This window comes from Phlebotomus papatasi, chromosome 3, assembly GCF_024763615.1.
Source record: "Phlebotomus papatasi isolate M1 chromosome 3, Ppap_2.1, whole genome shotgun sequence".
In the NCBI taxonomy this organism is placed as follows: Eukaryota; Metazoa; Arthropoda; class Insecta; order Diptera; family Psychodidae; genus Phlebotomus; species Phlebotomus papatasi.
In genome coordinates this window covers 21,405,472-21,431,704 of record NC_077224.1, presented here as the reverse complement: position 1 = coordinate 21,431,704, position 26,233 = coordinate 21,405,472, and the positions used below count along the sequence as shown (strand labels likewise).

Here is a 26,233-nt window from a genome sequence, read left to right as displayed (position 1 = left end):
TCACACTCGTTCCAATAATAATAATGGTAATCACACATGAGCAATAATGACATGGGGGCAATGGGACAGGCTAGAAGAAAGAAATTAAGTATGTGTTTGGTTTATTTTATTATGGTATGGTGCTAATCATAATTTGGTCCAAATGGATTTTCATCTGTCACACAAGACATTTATCTCGTAATGCTACATCCATTCCCAATCTATCTCACTGACTGTCCAAGAGTCCCCAGGATTCTCCTGTACGAAATACTCTCACCGTGCACCATAAACGTAAATCTAAGCATAAAGATATTTTCCTCAACTGAAATTTTATGCCTTGTCTAAGGCGATGAAGTGATGGGTAGAGAAGAAAAGATGAAGAAAATTGCCAAGAAAATGACAAACTCATGTTCATTGTGACGTGGACTTATGACGAAATTGCTACAAGGAGAAAAAAAATCCGCAAAGCAAGAATTTATCTCTCAGAACTGATAACTATATACGAAAGTTGTGCCTTGAGCCACCACAATTGGTTAGAAAATGAGATGTTAAGACGATTCTTTTTTACGAATAGATTGCAGGCCAGTCGAACAATTTCAGGGACGGATCGCACTTAATTAACACACAAATCCAACAATTGAGACACTCAAGTCACAGAAAGAACATCTTTTAAAATAGATTCAATAAATCTTAAGACTTTAGACAACGCCACATAGGGGCTACTCAACCACAAAACTATGCTCTTTTTTGTAATTGCTATGGAAACTTTTATTATATATCTGGTTTTATATCGATGAGTCAGAATAAGAGTCGAATAACTCGAGTTTTTTCCCATGCTTCCAAAAGTCCTGGATGATTACGCATCTGTCAAATTCGTTTCAGGCTTACTCCATACTCATCAGTATCTGTGTATACCAATCGTACTAAGTTGTTTTTGAAATTAAAGTTGAATTGAAGAGTTTATGCAACGTACAAACATGAAGTAAAACATTAGGGGTAGCAAAGCATTTCAGACTTTGCGAAGTACTCGAACTCATGACTTAGATGCTATCCCTCAAAAGTACTTTCGCATCATTCATCGTTTACTGGTTCTCAACCGATTTAAACCGATTTGTAAATTACTCAAAAAGCCCCACAATTTCAAGGGTAATAAAATTGATTTTCGGACAAAAATGACTTATCGGTTCATAACTTGTTTATTACCGGTTCACAACCGATTTTAACGGATTTATAAATCACTCAAAACATTACACAAAATAACTTAGGACAAATATAATTGAATTTTGAATAAAAATTAGTTATCGGTTATGAAATGGTTCATTACAGGTTCAAAAATAATTGGAACCTGTTCATTTTTATCGAAAATTCCAAGACTTTTCCAATAAGCCCAAACACGGCGCCATTTGCCTGATAATGCGCTCTCTTAGAGCCTTTTTTAACCTTTGACCTTCAAAAGTCATTATTAGGAATGATTCAAGGGTATTTTCACGCATGGTCAATTGTCCGCCTGGATAATCTCTAAACCACATTCAAAAATTTTAAAAATTCGCACGATGCGTTTTCAAGCAATTCCAAAAAACATGGTTTTGGAGGGGAAAAGGAAGGGTAAGGGAAAATTAGCATAAATATATTAATATAACCAGTAATAGCTTTAAATAAAAAAGAAAATGTAATACAAAGAGATAAAAAAATGGGTAGAAAATAAATTAAAATAAACGGCAAATAAATTAAAAATAATAAATATGACAGTAAAACAATTAAAATTTAGAAGGTAAAAAATTGAAAAAGGAGACCAACTTTGGATTTTACTATTTCACTCAGTCGACCCTTATGCTATTAATTAAATTGAGAAATATCTGGTCTCAATTAAAGAAGAGCGCTATAACTTTGGAAATAGGGTAAATTAAGCTAATTGAAAACCTCCTCCAAATGGAAATTTTTCGCTACTCCAAATGGAAACGTCATTTTTTCATGATAAATACAGTACTAAATTATTATATTTATATATTTTCTATACTACAGTTTCATAATTTAGTTAATTTTGCTCCAAATAAAGCGAAAATGCATTCATATTCACAAATTTTAATTTGTTAATTTCTCAGAAACATTAAAAGTGTACCTTTTCACCATCGAATTTTTCATCTATCGACCATGTTTTCCAATGAAAAACACAATAAGGTGACGGTTGCTTATTCATTTTGTTTAACATTTATGTCATATTTCTGGATAATTTTAGTTAAATTAAGTACGTGAAGTTTTCAAATGAAATAAGTACCTATTTCGTGAACAAAAAGGGTTTTTCTGAAGTGTCTGCAAGTGCTTCAATAGGAAACCACGGAAGTATAATATTTTTAAAGAGATTTTCTTATTGTGAGAATTTTACGAACTTTAGTTCAATTTTAATTGTATTTATGTACAAAGAAATCGTCAATCAGAGCAAATGACACTCAAATCATCCATTTTTTCTCAGTGGAGATAGGAAAAATTCCTGCCTCCACCCAGAATCGAACTGGAGACCTCTCGTTAACTAGACGAGTGCTCTACCAATTGAGCTATAGAGGCCATATGCCCTGCTTGCCTTGCTACACGACCTTTAGCCAATTGCATTTGCTCTGATTGTCGATTTCCCGATTTTCTTATTGTTTTAGATGGGAAAGTTTATTCAGTTAGACTCTTTGTCTCCAATTAGAAACTTTCCCTTGTCTCCATTTGGATTAATTTGTTTCCAATAGAAGCAATTTACGCTCGCGTATTTTTCTTGTATTTAAGAGGTTTTCAAAATATATCTAAAGAGTTTTCACTAAACAGTCACATTCTAGAAGAGTCAAGGAGCAAATTTATGTAATTCTCTTCAAAAAAAAAAAAAAAAAATGAACTTAATGTGTTGAATCTTCTGTCGAAGTTAAAGCGTCTGGAAATGGTTTTGAATTAGGACATATACCCTAATTATAATTTTTTGTTATAAAATATTTAAGGAAAGATAGAAGATGGCAAAAGTACCCAAATAGCGAAAAAATGAATTTTTGCAAAAAATCGAGTTATACGACTTATATTCTGAGTCATCGATATGCCGGATATGCCATTGGCCCTTTGGTGTTATTTATCTAAAGTTTTCAAAATATACACCAAAGGGCCAATTTTTATCACTCGCACTCGCATACCCGTCACGGTCAGCTCTTTAGTGGCCGAGATAAATCCACACGCACATCCCATAAATTCAATTCCTCTTGGAACGACTTCTTTATAATGTAAAGTAATCGTTCTATGTACTCAAGAATCTCCAGAGTTTCAAAAATTTGCCCTCAGTAGTCAGTCTCTGGAAATACCCCCGAGTGGTTCGAGGCTAGGATAAAATCTCCCTACCATCTGTTATAAATATATAATCCCCTCGTGTGTCTCGGCTCAGTTTGTATAATTATTAAAAATTTGTTATTGGTTGGCAAAAATATTAAAAAGAAAAGAGTTTTAGTATTTTATTGATTTTGGAACGTTAACGATTTTGAGACATTTAATCACTGAGAAAAAAAGGGAGTGCGATTAACTTTTTTTCCTCGTAACTTTAACACTTTTTAGGTGTAAAAATATATCAACATTTTTTAATGTTAATTTTACACCTTTTGAAGTGTAAAATTAACATGAAAAAGGGTAACTTTAACCCATAATACACCTAAAAAGCATAATATTTACACCGATTTCAGATTAATAATGCAGGGTAAAATTAACATTTCCGGAATGTTATTTTAACTTTTTCGGATTTCTCTCAGTGATGTAATGAATCGTTCAATCTTTTAAAAGTAGTCTTCCAAAGAAGTTACTTCGATTTTATAAATAACGAGCCTTTGGATCAAGATTGAGGTGAAGAATAACCATCAGAAAGAAAGAATAAAATCAAAAGTGAGGTAATACTTGAAGAGCAACAGAATGAAATCCTCTTTATTAACTTTATCGCCGTTAATTCCCCATCTCCCGCCCATTTAGTCAGGTTTTTGTATTGTTATTTTGGGAATCAATGGAAATGTGGCTGTGGGGCAAAATGTTAGGAAGTTGTAAAGCACGCGGATGTTTAGCACGATCTCTCTCGAAAAACATCATCAATGGACTATAATGATTGTTGAGCTAGCATAGGTGATAATGAACAAATTAGGTGATTATTTGTCAGGAAATCCTCTCGCTATACGTGTGTATATTCATTCAAAATCGATTTTCCAGTCCGTTTTCAGCCAAATTAAAATAAAACCACACGCTGCATTTCAATTCCAACATATTTGTAGGTTTATATAATTAACAATAAAATCTGTTAATTAATATTTTTTGGTATTTCATAAGCTAGGGAAATTGATATCAATGGAAAATTCATTTGTTAAAAACAATATTTGATAGCTATTATTTTGTTGTATAATATTTTATTACGCGTGGACATACCTTTCATAAATATTGCAATGCACGATTGTAAATAAATCCTGCCTGAGTATACAACAATTTTTTTTGTCATGATTAAACATAAATAGAAACAAAAATGAGGAATTGTTTTTGGGGGATTTGGGATTATTTTCCCAAGGAGAGGTTCTTCTCGGATAAAAATAAAAAGAGAATCAATGTGCAAAAGTCACCAAAGTTTTTTTTTGGTACCAAGAGTAATGAAGCGGAAAAAGAGGAAGGATGCAAAAGCTCTAAAGTTTTCCTTCTCGTGCCGAAAAAAAAGGAGGAACAAGTAAAAAGGCTCAAGAAGCATAAATTGAATGAGAATGTTAAACAAATGAAGGTGGATAAAAAAATAAGAGCATACTCCTGAGGAAATACGAAAGGAGCGTGCTCGTGAATATTCAAACAATTTCGTGACACTTTATCTCATTTCACGTGGTGAAAATCTCCTGAGGAACTTTTATTTGCCTATGCGGTTTGGTATGGAGAGAAAAAAAATTATTGGTCTCTTGAGAATATCTCCAGGAGATATCATGTAGAATTATTAGGACAACTCAGACGATTAATTTTGTGAACCTCTCCTTTAGTATGGGGAGTTTCTCCAAGAGACATTATCAGCCACTTGTGGAGGAGTATATTAAAATTCATTTGAGATTATCACGAGCTAAGTGCATCACAATGAACACTCTTAGTCTATATGCAAGAGAAAATGGGATAGAGAGGGAGTTTTTGGAAAGAAAAATAAGCATAGGAAGTGAGAACATTGAACACTTTTCACACTCCACCTGTCTCCAAATTGCTCCAAAAGACAAACTTTGAGCAAACATGGCATATCCCTTGTTTAACATACATTTATTTTATGCACAGCAAGTATTATCATGTAAAGTTACTTTGAGACATTTTACTCTTTAGCTTAGCATTTTGCACAATATTGTTGATTTTTGATGTCAAAATTCTCTTTATAGCAGTTGCGTAAGTTTAACTTTGACTACAATTTCAATAGTGATTACTGAGAAGAAGAAAATTGAATCTATTAGAACATTTGCATATCGCTTATTTGATATTACAGTGGCACAACTTCAGCCAGAATTCTAATTTTGGTGATTCAGTGTCTTATTCCTCTTTTTTTTCTAATTGTTTTCTTTGTAGTAAAGAAAATTAGGGTTTATTTTAAAAGCCGTTTAATCTAATATAAAATGTTGGTAATATTTGTGCCTCTGTAATATCGAAGGAGCCACATAATAAAAATAATAATAAAGAGGTAATAAAAGCTCTGAAAATTGCGACCACTTAATTACTATAAATTCTTTTCTTCTGTCGCTTTTGTCGGACATTTCTCACGTAATATCTTCAAAACTACGTGAGTAATTTATTCTTAAAGTGTTTATTTAAACTGATATAGAAATCGGCTATATGTTGTTTTTGATAGACAATAATTGACTCAATTTAATCAGAACATCGATTTTTATAGCCCTTTAGGGGCAAGACGTGCTCAGAGTTAAGTCTTTACACTGACTGAGAGAAATCCGAAAGAGTTAAAATAACATTCCGGAAATGTTAATTTTACCCTTAAAAAGGTGTAAAATTAACATTAAAAAATGTTAATATATTTTTACACCTAAAAAGTGTTAAAGTTATGAGGAAAAAAAGTTAATCGCACCCTCTTTTTTTCTCAGTGTAATTATCATCCGGCCATACACATTATTTTAGGCTTTATTGGTAAGCTCTGAATGGTAGGCCCTAATTGAGGCCTTTAGGGGAATTCTGTAATTTTCGTGGCATTGTCATGTGTGAGTTCGAAATCTGACAATGCCAATCGAGCTTTTTTTGTCATATCTTATAAGTTCGAAAATGCAATTCATTGATTTTTTAATGAAATACCTTTACTTGTTGATTTTATGAAAATACAGTACGTCTTGGTTAATTTGTTTTACAAAATTTATTGTCATTTGAATTGCCAAAAATCTCAAATAGGTGACTTCTGACAATGTCACATGAGTTGAAATGGCAATTTCACGGCTACAGAATCGCATTTTCGAAAAAGCTCTCCTAAGATTCGAATCCAATTTGTCATATGGCATTTCCAGAATTACCCTCCCGGTTACCTCCTGTAAAGGAATTCTATAACAATCTGACAATGTCATATGACAAATTATCTTAGTTAAATTCGTAAGTAGGGGAAGCAGGGCAACATTTAAGGCCGGTGAGATCAGTGAAGGTCGAATGACCATTATAAGCAGCTTTATGAATCTCTCCAATCTCTCAATGATCGATATGAATCACATTTTCGAATAGTTTTGCCGAATTTATCACATAAAAAGTTCTAAATTTTGTCGTATGACATTGTCCCCATGACATCCCGTGTGACATTGTTCTTAAAAGTAATGCATGAAAGACAGAATTTTATTCAGGCTTTAATTTATGTCCTGTATGGTTATTCTATAACGCTCTGGTAATGATATATGACAAATTGCGATCGAAAGGAAAGCTTATTTGAAGAAGTGATTCTGTAACCACGACATTGTCATGTGGCATTGTCAAAAGTCACATATTTGAGATTTATGGGAATTCAAAATGACAATGAGTTTTATTAAACAATTCAATCAAGACAGTTCGTCTTGATCTTGTATTTACATAATATCAGTAAGTGATTACATTAAAATATCAATGAATTGCATTTTCAAACTCATGTGATATTAGAAAAACCTCGATTGGCTTTGTCAGGCTTCGAGTTCACGTGTGACAATTCCTCAAAATCAAAAAATTCCCTTACTGATGGTCAGATGAGATTCAACAAGTAAATAAGATAAATCTCCCTTCGGGCGTTATAACTAATTGAAGTTATTATTTTTGAATATTAATTATTGAATAGTAGAAGACTGAACCATTAAGTTAAGATTACAATGGTTTTCTCTTAAGTGAGACAAGCCATGCCCTTTTATACTTTTCTTTTATGAAAATAGTAAACACTGTCATAGAATGATAATACAAATAATTTTCAAAACAAGAATTCTTAAAACATTTTCTACCTGTTTCATCAATCTTATGAAAGTGTGAATAAAAAATAACAGCGTTGTGTGAAGGTAAAGATCTCAAGTGGGCGTGGTTTTGGAAGAGGCGTGGAAACTTCAATTTTTGTTATTTATTTTGTTTACATCAGACAAATTCCAATTATCGTGGAGTCGATAGAACACCTGCTCGGCAGAGAACACCTATTGGCAATCTCGTAAAAATATTGATATTTAAATAAAATACAAACACTGATTTTTTTTTCATTAACCTACCATTTCCTATAAAGATAATACGGGCTTCAGACCTAAGGCTTAGCCATATGGCTTATCTTCTCTAATTTTTTTATCAATCAAGATTTTTTGGAAAATTATCTTTTAAGATTGAACAATATGAGCAAACGATCCATTTAATTTTGAAAAACCAATAAACTTGGTTGCTATTTTGAATTTCGAGATCATCGTGAACTGGGCTAAACCTTATATCTGAAGCCGGCATAAGGGTTCAAATTTCACATCCCATTTGGTACAAAATAGGATGCCAATAAGCCATGATGCGATTTCTTAAAGTGCCAATAGGTGTTCCTTCAACCCTAGAGATGACAAGGTAAAAATCATCTGATTTGTGTGCTAATAATGCTAATAAAGTGGGTGCGGAATCACATTGCCTATTTTTTGCTCGTGCTTCTAACGATGATTTTTTTTTCTTTAATTTAGCGATTTATTTTTCAACAATTTGATTTGCAATACAAGTTGAAGGGAGGCGTGTTTCATATTTTTGTAGTCTGCCCCGAAATATTAACTTCAATTTGTAGTAGAACTGTTGGGCCGAGAGGAGTATGAGGGAGAAAGCCCGTCCTGACGAAGAGTTTTCTAAGCCAATGGTACCAATCAGTGTTCAGCTGGGGTGGTAACTCTGAGGAGTGTTATAACGGCAGGTAATTTCGGCTTCAGACTGGAGGTTTAGCCCAGTTCCCGAAGGTCTCAAAAATCTAAATAACAAGCAATTTTATTAATTTTTCAAAATCTAATGGATTATTTGTCCTTAATATCCAATCATAAACAACAATTTCCCAAAAAACCACGCCTGATAAGGAATTAGAGAAATTAAGCTAGATGGTTAAGCCTTAGGTCTGAAGACCGTATAACCGCAAGTTACGATATCTCTATAGTTCCGCTAGATGGGGTTGTGAGTGCTCGACGAGATATTCCGAAGGTACGATCGAATCGGCTTCTCTGTCGGTCTTCATCAGTGAAGCGAGGAGGATGCTGGATTCGTCGGCACCTTGAAATAGTCAATGGGGCTAAATCTCCGGAATACTAGCAGTAAATAGAATGTTCTGGTGTGGGGCTTGTAGCATTCGTTCTACAAATACAAATTGACTGAGCCCAAACAGAAGTAGATTTTGATTCTCCAATAATATATTATATTATTATCCAATATATTATTTCTCCAATAGATTCTTGCATAAAAGGTAAATGGCTATTTGCACAAAAAGTCGTTGACGTTCGAAGAATTCAAATTCAATTTCGAATTTTCATACTAAATTTTCGAACAAGGTTTGGAAAATTTATCAAATATCACACTAAAAAGCTGGCAAAAGCGTTACTCAGTGATCATGGAGTGCTTAAATACTGGGGCAAGAATAGTAAACATCATTGTTCTGTTTTTTTCCTCACAACAATGTGAAGACCGTCACATTTTGACACTTGAGCACTTCAAAATTCGAACAGGATGTGCTTCAGCCACCTTGAGGAATTATCAAGAAGTAAGAAAGTCTCTTTTTTAGATCTTTAAATAGATTTTCGAAGATCTACTTCTGTACGGAAAGACTGTAATTATTAAAGAGGGCGTGGCCTAAATTTATTTATTAATTGAGCTAATATGCTTTATTTTAAAATTTCGGTGTAACGATATTCACAATAGAAAATTTATTTTCTATAATAAGAATTGAATAATAAATTTCGTGGTATAATATTTAAGTAGGATATTTAGTATCATGATTTCTGTTAATTGCTGGCTCTTATTTCAGAAGGTCTTTTAAAAGTTTTAACTACTTAAACACCTTTAAGCAGTTTGAAATTTCATTTTAGCATAGTTATCAGGAAGTTATTAATGGTTTAATTATAAAGGTTGACAGACATTTTACACGAATCAGACTTTATATAAAATTTTATATGTTTGCAATTTATCTTAAAGTTTTTTTTTGAAAGCTCTTTAATTTGAAAAAAAAATTTCAATGTAGGGTAAATGGGCCAAATTTCGGCATAGTTTCATGAAAGCGCCAAAGTCTCAAGTTTAAAATGTAATACTTTTAATACAAATTGAATTTTTTATTACTTCTTCTTCAGGAATGTTGCTTGGAACTTTGTAGACAGTTTATTGCCTTTATTTATTCTAAAATCATTCTTAATAGATTTTGAAATGAATAAAAATTTATACATAGCTTTGGTGGCCTATTTCGGCCACATTCGTTCTCATTTCATTGCCTTTCCGACATCTTACCAATGTCTTTTTCACATTATCTAGTTTGTCAAAGCTACATTGTTTGTTGTATATTTGCGTTGTATAATTGCTAGAGCAAAGGTGTGCAAGAACCGTTTGAAACCGAACAAACGTCAAATGAAACTTGTACGTTAATGGTCAAAACGCTACCTGAACCAACTTATTTTGACGTTTATTCGGTTTCAAACGGTTCTTGCACACCCCTGCTCTAGAGTATGCCAAAACTAAAAATTCATGGAAATTCGAGGAACAAAAAAAGTGGCCGGAATTGCAAGCTGGCCGAAATTTGGTACACTTGCCCTACGCATTTGGTTAATTGTGCCAAATTGAAAATTTTCTGCTGATAACTGATTTTTTATTGCAATGATCAATTAATTAATTTTATTGCAATCATCAATTATTTGTGACAAAAAAAATTATGAATATCTCATCAAAGTGACTTTTAAATATTGAAATTATTATAAATAATTCTATGATTGCTGAAACAGAAATGGGATCATAAAAGTTATTAATTTGTTCTTTAAGTGTGTTTGTCCATAAATATTGCAATAATGAGATAGAATTCGTTGTAGTGGTGGTAAATTAGTAATTCTTAAAAAAAATGATTCACAAAAAGCTTCTTTAATTAGCGTCTTCATAAAAATATCTATCACTGAACTTTGTGTAATTTTTCTAATACGAGCTTTTCTGAAATAATCCACTTGAATTTTATGAAAATCATCAAATATTCTGGATGAATTGGTCCAATTGAGTGAGGGAAAATGAAACAAGCTTTTGGCCGAGGGGGAATGGTGAAAAGCTTCTTTTGACAACCTCATCAATTGGTGAGAAATTTGAGGAGAAAGGACAAACGAAAGGAAAGCCATTGATGGGGTATTGTATGGAATTCTTCTTTAGCAATTGAAGAGGCATTTGGGGACTCTTTTGGGAGCAAAATCTCAACGTGGGTGTTGAGAAACAATGGGGAAGCCAATCTTTTGGGAGATTGGTAATGCCTTACTCATATTGGATAATAATGACAACTTCTCATATCCCAAGTGACTTCTAATGGGAAAATTTCCCATCAATATCCAATTACATTTCAAAGTTATCATAAATAGATAAATTAATGAACACAAAAAAATTGATGTGAAAAAAATCCATTATTTTTTTGCGCAAATGCCATAGAATAAATATTAGTATAAATTATGTCCAAAATCAATTGCAGTTGCTATAAATAAACTGTGAGCTTTTTTTTTTGTGTCTGGTCGTCCCCTTTTCGGTAAATATTGACACTGGAAGTGTGGAGAGCATTTTAAAGGTTAGCTTTTTTTTGGTGAATCAAATAAATACAATAAAATTCTCGTGAGATTTGGAAATGGGAAAAGAGAGGTGTATACCGTTGTGGTATTGATGAAAAATCGCTTTTCCAGCACGGAAGTGACATTTTCCGCGGTTTAAGCTTCATTTTGGGATGGTGCAAAATGGTTAACCTCTCCATCCATACCATCCAAATATCCAGTAAATAACGCCAAAATATGGCTTTTTTTTCCTCAATAATAGTATTTTATGGATGATGGAAAATTTTCCAATAAGTCTTTTAGTTTGAGAGTCACTTTGGGTGGAAGATTGAAACAGAAAGAACGAACAGGTGTATTCAACTTTCTTGAACTTGTTCTTTTCTTAATTAAAATATTATGCTCTATATGCAAATAAGAACTATTTTATGATATGAAACAACTACTGAACATTTTATTTCACTTGGTTAGCCTGGGAAGAAAGACGCGAAGGTATTTAAATAGGATTATATATATATTTTTTATGAATAATTGAAAATGTTTGTAATGGTACAAAAGTATTCAAAAGATAATTAAATGCAAAATAAATTAAAAAAAAGTTATGAATGATTGAAGCTGGAGTTTCCCCAAGAGCAAATACATTCGATAATCGATTTCGAGAGTCAAAGAAAATACATTTTTACTTCTCGTTATGTCCGCGTTGTAGCTTAAATACTTCCTATTCGTATTTCGAAGTTTCGAAATTATTTCGAGATTAACGATGTGTCAGTTTTCACCTTGTTGTCGAAAAATAAACAGAGCTACGACACTTCAGAAGTTTATGATATTCCCGCTTCACTCTAATCCTCTCGTTCAGTAATAACCTTCCCGATTTGAGAGCTCTCTCCGGTTGAGGTTTTTCCTTTACCAATTCGAAGGTAAATCAGAGAGAATTTACCTAAAAACCCGTTGGAAGTTCGAACGTTTAAACCGACGAGTTACACAAAACTGAGCAAGTTCATGAAAAGGACATTTATCTTAATAAAATTGCAATTCAATTGCCATCCTAAAATTCCACAACTATACAAAAATTCACTTTTTTCAGCAAAAGTGTGCACACTCTTGTTGACAATTGAAGTGTCAAGAATATCGAAATTCGACATGGCAGAACAATCAGCGCTAAAGCGGCGGGTATATGAACTTGCACTTTAGGCATCCGGTAGATTTTCGAATAGATTTGGCTTGGGTTTGGAGTGGCTTTGCCTCTTCGAAAGGTTATTACTGAACGGAGCCAATTTGTTTAGTTTTTATTTAGGAAATTTGAAATTGAATTTAACTTTTTCGAAAATCAATGAGATTTTGCGCAAATTTAAGGTCCCACTTACTTTTTAGACGAGACACTTCTGGAGAATGAAACTCCAGCTGTGAGGCTTACTCGTTTTATAGACTTCGGAATTGAGGAATTCAAATGGAAGAAGTGGTTTACGCACCGTCGTTGCGGGTGACTGCACGTTTTTTCGCTATTTTTCCCCTTTACCTTTTAAAAACAGATAGTTAAAATGAAATGAAGAGGGTAAATTGGTAAAATTATTTGTATTCAGTTGTTAATGAATGGATTTTGTGCTATTACCATTCAGTTTATAGAACTTTATGATAAAAAAAAATAGGAAAAATGGCTTGCACTTTTAATAAATACTAAAAAAATAAACAATTTCTAGTAACAAACGGCAATAAAAGCCTTCACATCTAAGAGTGATATGCATGAGAACTACAAGATGTCGTGGTCCCCATCTTGATTTGACGTTTCTGTCCGCTATTTTGAATAACTGTCAAAACAAAAAACTTGTCCGTTTGATTTGAAATTTTAGTATCTTTGTATCTGATATCAAGACCTTTTCAGAATGTATCTAAAGTCCAATCTAGGTCAAGCAATTACCTGGATGCAGAGACTAAAAGTTGTAAATTTTGAATTAATTACATTTCCGAGGTCTCTATTTTTTAATTTTGAATATCTGGGGCTTATACGATGTGTCCTAATAAACAAAAAAAAATTGTTAAGAATTTATTTACTATATTCATATACTTTTACAGAATTTAAAAAAAAAACGAAAAGTTTGTTTATTTATTTATTTATTTTTATTTTTGTATCTTTGGACCAATAGCTTTTTAGATCCTGAAATGATATTTTCTGTTATAAACAAAAACAATATTTTTCTTTTTCTTTGTTCGTATAACCTCAACTTCTAACGATAGCACTGTCTTTTTTTATGGTTTCAATACATGAAGCGATAAATCTGTATTCCTGAAAGCGTCAAAATTTAATACTTTGAGCTTCTGTATCTAGGTTATTGCCTGACCTAGACCGCGACTAAGATACGTTCTGAAAAGGTCTCGACATCAGCTACAATATACTAAAATTTCAACTCAATCGGACGAGCTTTACTTTTGACAATTATTCAAAATGGCGGACAGAAACGTCAAATCAAGATGGTCAAATCACGCTACCTTGTAGATCTCGGGTATTTCATCTTAAGGTCCCATATAATTGGATGATTTTTATTCAAATACTTTTTAATAGAGCTTTACAAAAACGGCTATGTGCGATTTTGTAACATAAATGATGCATTTCTAAGAAGAAGGTAGTAAAAAAAAATTTTATTGAAAAAATTGACAAAATCGAAATGGATTATTGTAGCTAGATAAATTTGGAATAGATTTAGGTAATTTACTATTCCGAAACCGTTTGCCATTGACGTAGCCCGTTTTTTGGGCAAGACAAACTTAATTTTAGGCCTCTACACGATTAAGAAAAACCGCTCGAACTCAAAGAGAGAGGGCAGTTTATATAATCATCTTTTTTCAACTTATTACCGTTCTAGAGCTTAAGCGGTAAGAGATATCAACTTCCAGTCTTCGGTGACCCCTCTCCTCTAAAAAGTATTATCTACCGGCGCTTTTTTTAGTTCATCTAGAAAACGGCTCGAGTGATTTTTTTCGATACTAAAATTTACTAAAATTTACTCATGCTGCTACTTGGGTTTAATCACACGGTCATTTTACTTTTACAAGACAAGATATCTCGTTTTGTTTTGTTTAAAAAATAAGATCTCAAAAGTTGAATACATCTGCAAAGCAGCATGAAGCCAAAAGGGCGATGGTCCTGGGAGGGTGCAAAAAATATGTCACACCAATTGGTTTTCATAGTTGAAGAGTATAATATAAATGTAACAAAAGAACTAGGCGGTATCCAAAAGAAGCATCTTGAAGCACGAAGGAACAGAAAAAAACAGATCCACAGTGTGACGACCAATAAAATGCCTCGTAAAGTGTTGCTGCATGCCTTTCTATATCACCAAAGTTTACAAGACAGTATCACAAATTGTGTACACCATCATAAAAAGTGTCATTTTAAGATGTTATTCTTGTGGGCTCTTCTTGCCACCTCTCTCGACATATTGAACCAAAAATTTTTTAGAGCTCGTGTTTTTTGTTCTTGCCATTCGAAGTAAATTCACCGAGACAATGCGATACCAGTGGGATGGCATGGGCCATCCCTTAAGTACTAAAGAGGACTTGGTCACAAGGTAGATTCTCGCCAAGGCATCCTCATAGATTAAGTAAGTTTATCAGGTGGATGGGATAATAACAGAAAAATATTCACATTTTTCAACCTACTTACACCCACATTTAACCCAAGCCTGAAGTTTTCTGGGGGAGGAAGCACTATACAATACCACAAAGTGCCTAAAGTGTAGATTCGTTCAGGGAATTGTAAAGGCGACCCTATCTTGATGAAAATATTTTGAACACTTTTCCAAGGTAGTGCCAAGGGAATTGTAAACATATCCATTTGACTTGAGACTTTCTATACAGTTGAAGGGAAAAGTTGCTATATGTTTCACAAAATGTTCTTAATCAATATAGAATTTAATCGATTGGGCGATAATGTGGCTTTCAAATAATAAAATAAATATTCTAATTTATTTCTTTAACATTTTAAAGGATTTTTTGAAAGCTTCAATGAAGAACTTTTGCTTCCATTTATAAGCCCAAAGCTAGAATTCACGTGGATTTTTTTTCTAAAAGTCCAATAGATGAAAAGGTTTCACTAAAAGGTCATCACTCTCACGACCATGTCACATATAATATTAATATTAAGATTAATACTTTCTTAACTGCAAGAATGCCAACAAGGGTTAGGTTTAATGTTAATTTGCATTCCTAAAATTTTAATTTAGGAAATTGTTCATGGAATATGTGCCTAAAAAATTCCCATGTGTCCTCGGAATTTTCTTTGGAATTTCATTGGACATTTCAAAGAAAATGTACAGTACATTTCCTTTCTGAATGTCTCCAAGACATAAATGGTAATTTTTCTTTATAAAATGACTATTTAACGAGAACATTACTGAGTGATAAAACCAGAATGTTTTTAAAGAAATGTAATTAAAGAATCCATCTGAAGCAATCTGAAGTCCGTAGACAAATTCGTTTCTAGAATTCTTTCTGAAGTAAAACGCATTTTGCAATCTGAGATAATATTTGTAAAAAGCTACTTATCTACACGAAAGCCAGGGTTCTTTGGAGTATTCCATGGAATGTCCTTGAAATTTCTACCGGAAGTCCAAGGAAAAATCCGTTGTGCCATTTTTTGTAAAATAAAAAGTACTTTTTTTCTAAGCTCAGAACGTTTTGTATAACATTATTTATAGAACAATAAAAACCTACCTTTTTCAGAGTATCCATTGGAATGTCCTTCGGAATTCTATCAAAAATCCAATGAAAAATCTGTTGCTCCAAATCATTGCAAAATAAATGTCAATTTTTATCCGGGACAATGTTTTGTGCAGAATAAATCGAAGCTTTCTCGTAAAATTCCACAAAACGAATCTTCTACGGAGTATCCATTGGTATGTCCTTGGAATATATATCGGAAAGCCAAGGAAAAATCCGTTGCTCCAAATCTTTGCAAAATAAATCACAATTTTTATCCTGGACAATGTTTTTTGCAGAATAAATGGAAGATTTCTCGTGAAATTCCACAAAATGAACCTTCCTCGGAGTTTTCTTGGGAATGTCATTGGAATTTCCAGTGAAAGTCCAAGGAAAAATCCGTTGCTCAAATTCTTCGCAAATCAAAATCAAATTTTCGTTTATAAAGATACCAGAAAACCAACTGTCCTCAGAGTATTCCTTGGAACGTCATAGAAAATTCCAACGAATGTCCCTGGACAAGTCCTATCCACCTAAAAAAAAACTTCAAATAAAAGGCAATTCTTCATTTTTCTCGCATTGTTTTCTTTTTTTACTTCCTCCACAAAATATCTCGGCGAATACTTTAGGGTGTATCTTTCATTAAATATTTTTACGGGAATTGATATAATATTGTCGGTGTAGGATTATATAAAAGTTCCCGAGGAGACATCAATCGAAGAGGTTGCTACAAAAAAACCAAGAAAATTCGCGCGCGTCTACTCTGCTGTATTTCCATACAGATATAACCAAGAGATAGGTTTAATTAAGTTTATCACCTTTTCACTGAATTGTTTAGGTAGCGCTTAGCGCCCCCCCCCACAACGTAATTTTTCGACTATTTTCAAAATTTCTTAATGTTTTTCATTGATTTTCTCATATGTTTTTGAGGTAGATTTTTCAAAAGTAATTAATTTTCAATTTCATTTTACTACAACAATTTTTCTGGGGGTGTAACTTTTCCTGTTAATTGACTCTCTACACCACATACAACATCCTCAATCCCATCTGTTAAATATCCCTATTTAAAGTTACCCTCATCAGAGAAAAAAGCTCACAGAGCTTTTTGCTCCTTACACTCAATTTCTCATCATGTATTTGTGGGAGTTAAAAGAGAAAAAGGACAAAAAAAAACAGCGCGAAAGGGAAAAACTCTCTCAAATGGTGGATTTTGAAGAATTTTCCACACACATTCACTTTTGTTTACCCATCTCAACCCCCTCATCAGAGTTCCCCATATGGATGGGGATGTTTGGGTAAAGCTCCTCTTGACAAGAGTGACAATGGCAAAGAGAAAATAACATAACACCACGGTTTTTGACGAAGAACATGGTATATACATATATTTCACGTGTCTCAATCAGGGGGTTTTGCACAATGGCATTCTTAAGGTACTCTCTCCACCTCAGAATTTCTCCTAAACTCCTTGCGACAGACAATTTATTTGCTTTTGACTCATGGGAAAATTGATAATCATTCTGTGTGAAAATTCCACGTGTACAGTGAAATGTCAGAATTAGTTTTAAATTAGACAATGTTTGAGAGTGGAACATCCATGAAACTCTTGAGAGCTTTCAGGTGTTTCTATAGAATATATTAGAGGAGTCAAAATGCACCAGCATATGTCTTTTCATAGAACGTTACTCAAAGCTCTGCTGCATAGAATGCTGCAGCAGAGACTGAACAAAGGTAAAGTGCCCTCGCTCGACTGGTAGATTTACTTATTCAATTTATTTATATTTGCTATAATATTTTGCGTTTGGTCTAACATCAATAGGTCAATCATTCCATGAATAATACGAACCAGTGAGAAATTCATAGATATTGACGAAATTTGACCATCAAGCATTCAAAAATTGACCCACCGGTCGAGTCGAGGAACCCCGTCGAATGAGGGTACTTTACCTTATGTAATCTTCAAAGATATTTAGTAATTTTTAAAAAATGCTGCGCATTTTTCCGAAGCTTTTTAAAAGAAAATCCTTTTTAATAAGGAACTATGTTACGGAGAAATTCTTATGACGCACACCCCTCAAACGTTTATTCAAACAACATCGTATCATGAGCGTTATGTTTAGATAAAAATTTATAGCAAAACATCTATCACAAGGGAACATTTTTTTTGAGCTTGTCAAAACATTGAGAGAAGTTCTTTGGGGTGAATCAAAAATAATGTTAATATACACTATTTATGTATTTATACAGTTTTTTACTTCTCATCAATTAAATTACAAGAAAAATACATTTTAGAATTTCCAGGAAAAGGGTCATCCTAACGGCTTTATCACACTTGCATATTAAAATTTTAATGTGATTCATATTAATTGTCGCTTGTGAGCGTCCAAATATGTTATTTGTGTCTTTGAGTCACTTAATATTTGGTGTTTTTCTATTTATTGATAAAGAAGTGGACTTGGCCTGCAAAAATAAGTTTAAATTTACCTAAAGCATAAATATTTTTCACATTAAAAAATTGAAGAGAAAATCGCATCAATACAACCTGAGAAGAAGCATTTCCACCGTTTGGCTCCGGAGTAGGTTGGGCACCAACGCTAAGACGGCGGTGGACGCATAAGCCTCTGTTATTATGCCTCTAAGAGACGCAAAGTTTCAAAGGCAGTTTGGTTTAAATAAATAAATAAAAATAAAATAAATAAATTTTTCGCATTAATGTTATAAATCAATTTATATCAAATTTTGCGGGCCAAGTCTACCTTTTTATCAACAAATAGATCAAATTTTGAATATAAAATGATTCAAACACACAAAAAATTACACATTTGGACACTCACCAGCGACAATTAATGTGAATCATATTAAAATTTTAATGTGCAAGTGTGATAACACAGTAAGACGCTTTATGGTCCCTACATACTAGAGAAATTTATGTCCATATTGAAGCAAATTTTTTACGCTTTTGCAAGAAAAACTTAAATCCTCTCGTTCAGTAATAACCTTCCCGATTTGAGAGCTCTATCCGATTGAGTTTTTTCCTTTATCGGTTCGAAGGTAGAATAAAGTGGTACAAATTGGACATAGTGTTACAAGTTGGACAATTCGCCGGTACAAGTTGGACAGGGATTTTTTCTTGATAAATACAGTACTAATTTTTTTTAGCACTAGGAACCAAATTATTAAACTAAAGCATTAAAAATATACAAATAAAAATAAAGTACTAAATTTATCAAGAAATAAAGCCCTGTCCAATTTGTACTATGGTCCAACTTGTACCACTTTACCCTATATCAGAGAGAACTTACATAAAAACCCGTTGGAAATTCTAACATTTAAACCGATGGACACTTATCTTAATAAAATTGCAATTTAAACGTTCTGACATACGGAAATTCCACAAAACTGCACAAAAATTCACTTTGTTGACATTGGAGACGATTGACGTGTCAAGAATATCGAAATTCGAAGTGGCAGAATAATCAGCGCTAAAGCGGCGAGTGCACTTGCACTTTACGCTTCCGGCAGATTTTCGAATAGGTTTGACTTGGCTTTAGAGTGGCTTTCTGTCTTCGAGAAGTTACTACTGAACTGAGCCAATATGGACATAAATTTATCTAGTGTGTAGAGGCCACTAAGCAAGTTGTGGGGTGTTCTCTTTAATCCCTAATTAAGACCTGATTTTCCAAGATATTTTTGAAAGAGAGCTTACTTTTCGATGTAGCAGATTTCTCAGAGTAGGTTCAACTGATCTTAAACTCAGCTAACTCTTCCCAGAACAAGAACGCATTTAGACAGGAATCTAGTATATTTATCCCTCTTTACGAGACCAAGAGTCTTGTTCATAAGGTGCACCTTAATTTTGATATGTATCGTAGGGCGTTTCAACTAGGAAAAAATTTTTTGGCACTATTCTCACGGTGTTGTATTTGATGAGACAAGAAAGTTTTTCTTCGACGACCATATGATCAGACGCTGTTTAGAGGTGGCTGAACGACCCTCTCTGTAGAACAAATTTCTGATTTTACCGGATTTTACACTACAGAGAGGGTCGTTCAGCCACCTCTAAACAGCGTCTGATCATATGGTCGTAGAAGAAAAACTTTCTTGTCTCATCAAATACAGCACCGTGAGAATAGTGCCAAAAAATTTTTTTCCTGTTGAAACGCCCTAATGTATCGTGTGACAGTCACGAGTGCAGAAAAATCTTCATACGCATCTGTATGTGAAAATAAGAAATTGGCTTCAACTTTGAAGGTCTACGGTACATTGCCTAGAGGCCAAACGGTTAGAGATAGAGACTTAAGATCTTATGAGGACCCCCAAGGGATGAATAAATGGCTCTCAAAGTGCATCGTGAGCGGCGATCGGCAAAATTGTGCCGATCTGGAGCTAAAATTGTGCCGATCGGCACAATTTTAACGAAGTATCCGTAGATTCGAGTACCAAGCCGTTTGCAGCGAAAAGTCAGAAAAATATTTTTAGTGATAGTTTTGTAATTTTTCATTAATAGCTCCCAACTGTTTTCCAAATTTGATGAGTGGAAAATCAGACAAAATAGTGACATAATCCAAGATATTGGACTAACCAAGAAACACTGAAGAAGACACGATACTGTGTCGAAAGCTCTGGAAACTTGAGTTTTAATTTTGGAATAAACCCGAAAGAACAATGTCATCCTGAAATAGCGGAGTAGATTCGTTTAAACTCGTATAACACCATAAATTTCCTACAGACAAATCCAGTGCTAAATTTTAATGTATTGTACTGGAAGCACTAATCTTCTAGACTTACTCGGCAAATCGGCACGAGATCGACAAAATTTATGTGAAATCGGTACAATTTTTGCAAAATATCGGCAATCGTGTGAACCGTGAGCGGCACAGTGACCACCTCTCCCTATAAGTCGACCCTGGGACCATTAACATGTCCCTCATTGGGCAAACTGTTTTGCAAGTCCATCAACTTTGAACCTTATTCAAAAGATTATGTAAATTTGAAAAAAAAACGTTAGCAAATATTTGAATTTTACTGAATTATTTTTATAAAAAAAAACTCATGTAATAAAGCGTTATTGAAAATCACACACTGACGAGCGAAAGAGAAACTGAGACCACCCAAGGTGAAAAGCACTCTAGACGAAAGCTCCCAGGAGGACATTTTCGATACAAAACAAGCAAATCTACTTCCAATTGAGTGACACACCCTGAGAATGACTTTATGGGAGTCCTCTTTAATTGCTTAGAGGCCAGAAGTTGGGAAGAGGGCAAGAAAAAAATGTCACAGTAGGAGATAATGAGGGAAATTGAGGCGCCAGTTGAAGCAGCCAAAAGCTCTTGGAATTATTCAATTGTCACCTAATGTGTTAAATTGTTCCGGCTTCCACATGGCCTGGTGGTATGCTTCTCTCACTCCCAATATCTCTGTCTGGCTTTCTGGAAAATGTCAATTGTGGGTGAATAGCACAATATAATATAAGTGAGATCTGGCCCTGGGCAAACAATCTCTCCATCAACATGTACAATAGTCTTTAATCTTATACACCACCCGCATATTCCTTAATACCCCTTTTCCATCCAATGTGACTGACATTCTGTCTCTTGTCACACTCTGACACTCTTGAAGATTTATATGAGAAGAATATATATCGGCACATGAATATTTAATGTCGTGCAGTGTCTTATTTGAGCAAAATTATCCACTTAACACTCCCTCGCAATTGTGTAAGAACTCCACCCCAAAAAAACACTTATTCCAGACTTAATTAATTATCCCAAACTCATTTGACTTGGTCTTTCTTCAATCACCGGCACTAATTTACCGAAGAAATCCAAACAAGTGTAATATAGAGACATAAATCTCAAGTGAATTCCCCAACAACACAGAGATTTTCCAGCTGAAAGCCCACAGAGACGAAAGAATTTTTCCACCCACTGTGATTAAGCAAATATACACCCATTACACCCCCTACCGTGGATCCCCATGCAAAATCAATCAATTAGGAAGATAGATTGAATTAACAAAATGTGCACCATGATCTTATTTGAATGCATGCGAGTGTATTTGATTTAGTTGTCTTCGACAACCGTCTATTTTAGCAATTCAAACATCTCCACAGATTGTGGATTTAGGCTCAAGTGGTGTGTGTAGTTTCACCATTATTAATTACATCGTTATGCTACGAGGTTTGAGGGAAGAATCCTCCAACCCTCCACAATGTTTATTGCGTACTGTGAGCTTACGTAAGTTTACAAATATATTTAAAGTACCGCACTATCGCTTCAAAATTCAGGCAATATTGATACATTTATCCATTCAGTGTTTCCCCAGGGAATTGAGAGGACTTGAGAGTCTTTTAGCTTAGATATTTCAATGATGTAATTACCCGGAATTACAGGGTGCGTCGCTAAATGCGTTGGAAAGGGAAAAGCTTTCAGGCTTCGCACACACTCTAGCTTCGATCACTTCATATTTTTCCCATATTCCTTCAATGAATTTCACCTATTATATGGCAATATGAATTAATAGCTAGGGTGAAAGGAATCTCTGTATCATTTGGAATACGAAATTCGAACACTAATCCTTATCGAAAAACACAGATTATTGAAAAAAAAAAGTTTTATTACTTAGATTTTACTGGATGCATTAAATAAATTTCAATATTTTGACAAAAGTATCAATAGGAGTTCCCTTTCGGAGAGGTGTTCCTTCGACTCTACTATTAATTCCCACATTTTATGAAAAACTTTGGTCAAATTTATTAAAGTAATACGAGAAAATGTGTAATGTTTGAAGACGGAGGGAGTGCAAAACGTGAAAGACTTCCTCTACATTTAGTTTTAAGGAAGATCTCTAATTTTGCGGCCACCGCCATCTTAGCATTGATAACCAACCTATTCCGCAGTAATGGTGGTATTCCAATGAAAAGAGGAAAACCTTGAATTTTTTTTAGTCAATGACTGCTCTTTGCGTTATCGACTTTTCATACTATTGGTTCCTGTCACGATTTTTGGTAGTTTTGAAACACAAAGGAGACAGAGAAAAAACAGTTACAACAGGAACCAACCCAAATACAAGTTGATAACACTGAAGCACTTGAATACCGTCATGTACTAAGAAGAATGTTCAAAAGCAAGATTTCTTCTTATAATTTTGCATTGGAAGATCACCATAAAACAGTGGAAAAATCCTTTTTGTAGCATGAATGCTACAAGTTTCACTCCAGATTATGCTGGAACACTGTCCATCGCACCCTTCATCATCCCGGAATTGAGCCCCATTGCCCATTCCAAAGCAGCTACGAATCTAGCGTCCTTCTCGCTTCGCTGCTGAAGACCGACTGAGGAGCAGATTCGATTGTGCCTTCGGAATAACTCGTCGAGCACTCACAACCCCATCTAGCGGAACTATAGCGATATCGTAACTTAAAGTTAGCCGCCGTTTTAGCACCCTTCAAGTCTCACTCCAGCTGAACAGTGATTGGTACCGTTGGCTTAGAAAAGTCTTCGCCAGGACGGACTTTCTCCCTCCAACTCCTCTAGGCTCAACAGTTCTACTACGTTTTCAAGTTGTAAATAGCAAAGTAGCGTCAAAATGATGATTACAAATCAAGCTACAGATCAATTTACAATATAGACTTTAAGTTAGATAGATTTAAGTGTGTCTTAAATAATAATAATGCTGGCACAACATTCCATGAAGGAACAAGGATGGATGAAATCCGAACACCTTTAACGCCAGAAAAATTCCTGGTGATCTAAAGGGGATTCGAACCCGGGACACTTGCACCATAGAGAGAGTGCTCTACCACTTGACCCTTTGAGTGCCCTTGAGACACATTGAGTGTGTCTTAGCTAAGTCTAAATTGGTAGTAATCACCAATAAGTAACAACAAACGTCATCGACACGCCTTTTATATCAGAAAAATTTCATGAAATCAAAATTTACATCACTTCTCAAGTGTTTTGTAGTCTTTTATACACATTTTTATTTAAACTAGATTGATCAAAAAATTACTCCTAAATGGAGTCTTAAAAATCAGTCATATTCGCGTCGAATTTTATTTAGAGCATTACTCACAATTGAGTTAGTAATACATTAATTATTTTACGGTTTTAAAATTAACTACCGTGGAGTAATAAATGCGACTCCAAAGGACGGTCTTTTTCCGAAAAAGTGAAGCGCCAAAAACAGTGCACTTCACAATTTTGTACTATACTATCACCTTAGACACTGTTTTCTCAATAATTCTCCACATCTTTTATTGTTTTTTTGCTACTTTTTATCGAATTTTGGTTAATTTTGCCCTAATTCGACACTACGAGTATTTTAGCGAAGATTTTTGACGTCGGACTATTGCTGAATGAACCTTCCGAAAATTTTCAAATGTTTCACTTAAGTAGGTCTATTCTGCCCAACGCACAATAATCTTTGTTTTGTAAACATTTTTTTTTTTTAAATTCAAATAACAGTGAATCAAACAGAGATCTAGTCATCTCGCTCTCTCTCACAGGAAATTTTGAAAACACATTTACAAACAAAAGTTATTGTGCGTTGAGCATTAACCACTAGATTTTAATCACACAATACTCCTGAGAAACTGCCTAATTTTTGCTTAATTTTTGTCGGCATTGTTTTTTCTTATCCCTCTATCACGTTAGACCGTCTGAAGATGGTCATTCTATAAATCAAATCGCATTTCTGGGATAATAATATTTATTCAAAGTTTAAAAACCTACAGTGTGCTCAGTTATAGTCTTACTAACTTATTTTCTGAAGCTGAACTCATTTTGACCTTTCGTTTGGTTACCATCTTCAGTTTTGTGTGACACGTCAGAGAAAAAAACAACAAAATTTGGATCGCAACATTTTTCGTTTTCAAGTGCAAAAAAATTGTTTTAAAGTAATCTAACTGTAATAATTTCCTGTGGACGGTGTTATTGGTTCAGATGTAAAATTTTCAAAAATAACCGATCTTTTCATTTAATTGTTGTGTTTGTTCTGGTAAAATATATTATTATTTTGCAACATATTATAACCAGCGCACAATAACTTTTGTTTGTAAATATGTTTTCAAAATTGTCTATGGGAGTGAAAGAGATGACTAGGTCTAGATCTCACTCGCTCTCATTGAAATGTCAAAAACATGTTTACAAAACAAAAGTTGTTGTGAATTGGGAATATTAATCATGGAAAACAATTGAAATGACACGAAAACTGCCTAGATTGAATGAAATGGTCGATTTCTGCGAATTAAGCGAAACTGATAAAGAAACAGACCTCAATAAAAAGTTTGTTGAAGTCTAATTCGACCTTTAATGCCCCAGATCGTGAAATAAAATAATAGACAAGTGACTTTCGTAATAAGCGTCATGAAATGGAAAGTAGGGAATTTCCGTCATTTGACGCTCTGACAACCGTCATAGGACCCATTTTTGGAATCCAGGATACAATATAGACAGACTGAAATATAGACAGGAAACAGTATATACATACATGTAACGGTAATATTACTCAAAATTGCTGTTTTGGGTGGGATAAACATGCCAATGTGAAAGATTTGAGATCGAAAGGGAAGTGAATTTCGGTTTCATGAAATTTTTACGATCTAAAAGGTATGTCGAAGTCATAAAATTTAAAATCGGTTCAAGACTAAAATTATATTAATCATAAAACTTTCACTGAAACCGTTAAATCTCTATTAAATTTAAATAGACATAACATAAGGATGTTGTAAAGAATCATGGTTGGGAAATGGTGACTTCATTACTTTCCTGCAAATTAATTAGAATTGAGGTAATGAGATTTATTTTCGCTGTCTGCATCGTGACTGTTTCTATTTTAGCCGCATCTCTTCCTATTTTCGCGGGACAATTGTTCTAAACTCGCCATTCGATTTATCCATATCGGCTTCGCTTTTGAAACTTTAAATTAAGTGAGTTTTCTAATTCAATTTCACTTAGGTTAGGGGATGGCTTTCAAGCTTCGCACACATTCTGGCTTCGAAAACTTCATATTTATCCAATATTCTTTTAATGAATCTGATCTATCTATTGGAATAATATTTTAATAGCTAGTCTTGAGTCGCCTTGAAAAAATAGGTGAGATTTATTAAAGGAATATGGGAAAAATATTAAGTGTTCGAAGTTAGGGTGTGTGCGAAGCTTGACAGCTTTTCCCTATACATTTTTGGAAAAAAAATTACGCAATTTTAATTAGCCAAATGAGCCTTGAAAAAATATTGGGATGAGTGAAACTGCCCCCTGTGCGCTTTTCAGATCGCAAACTTGTCCATATGGTTTAACTTCTTTGATTTCTTATCAGTCGAGGTTTTTTGGAAAATTTTGACTTGCGATTGG

The 26,233-nt window shown here is 33.9% G+C and overlaps 1 protein-coding gene and 1 non-coding gene across 4 annotated transcripts in view; one reads left to right on the top strand and one right to left on the bottom strand.

Moving 5' to 3' along the window:
- Window positions 1-26,233, top strand: part of LOC129808236 (pseudouridylate synthase RPUSD2-like) — a 351,794-nt gene that overhangs the window by 175,961 nt on the left and 149,600 nt on the right. The window lies entirely within an intron of this gene.
- On the bottom strand, window positions 2,469-2,541 carry Trnat-agu (transfer RNA threonine (anticodon AGU)). Its single transcript has one exon. It is a non-coding gene; the product is annotated as a tRNA-Thr (tRNA).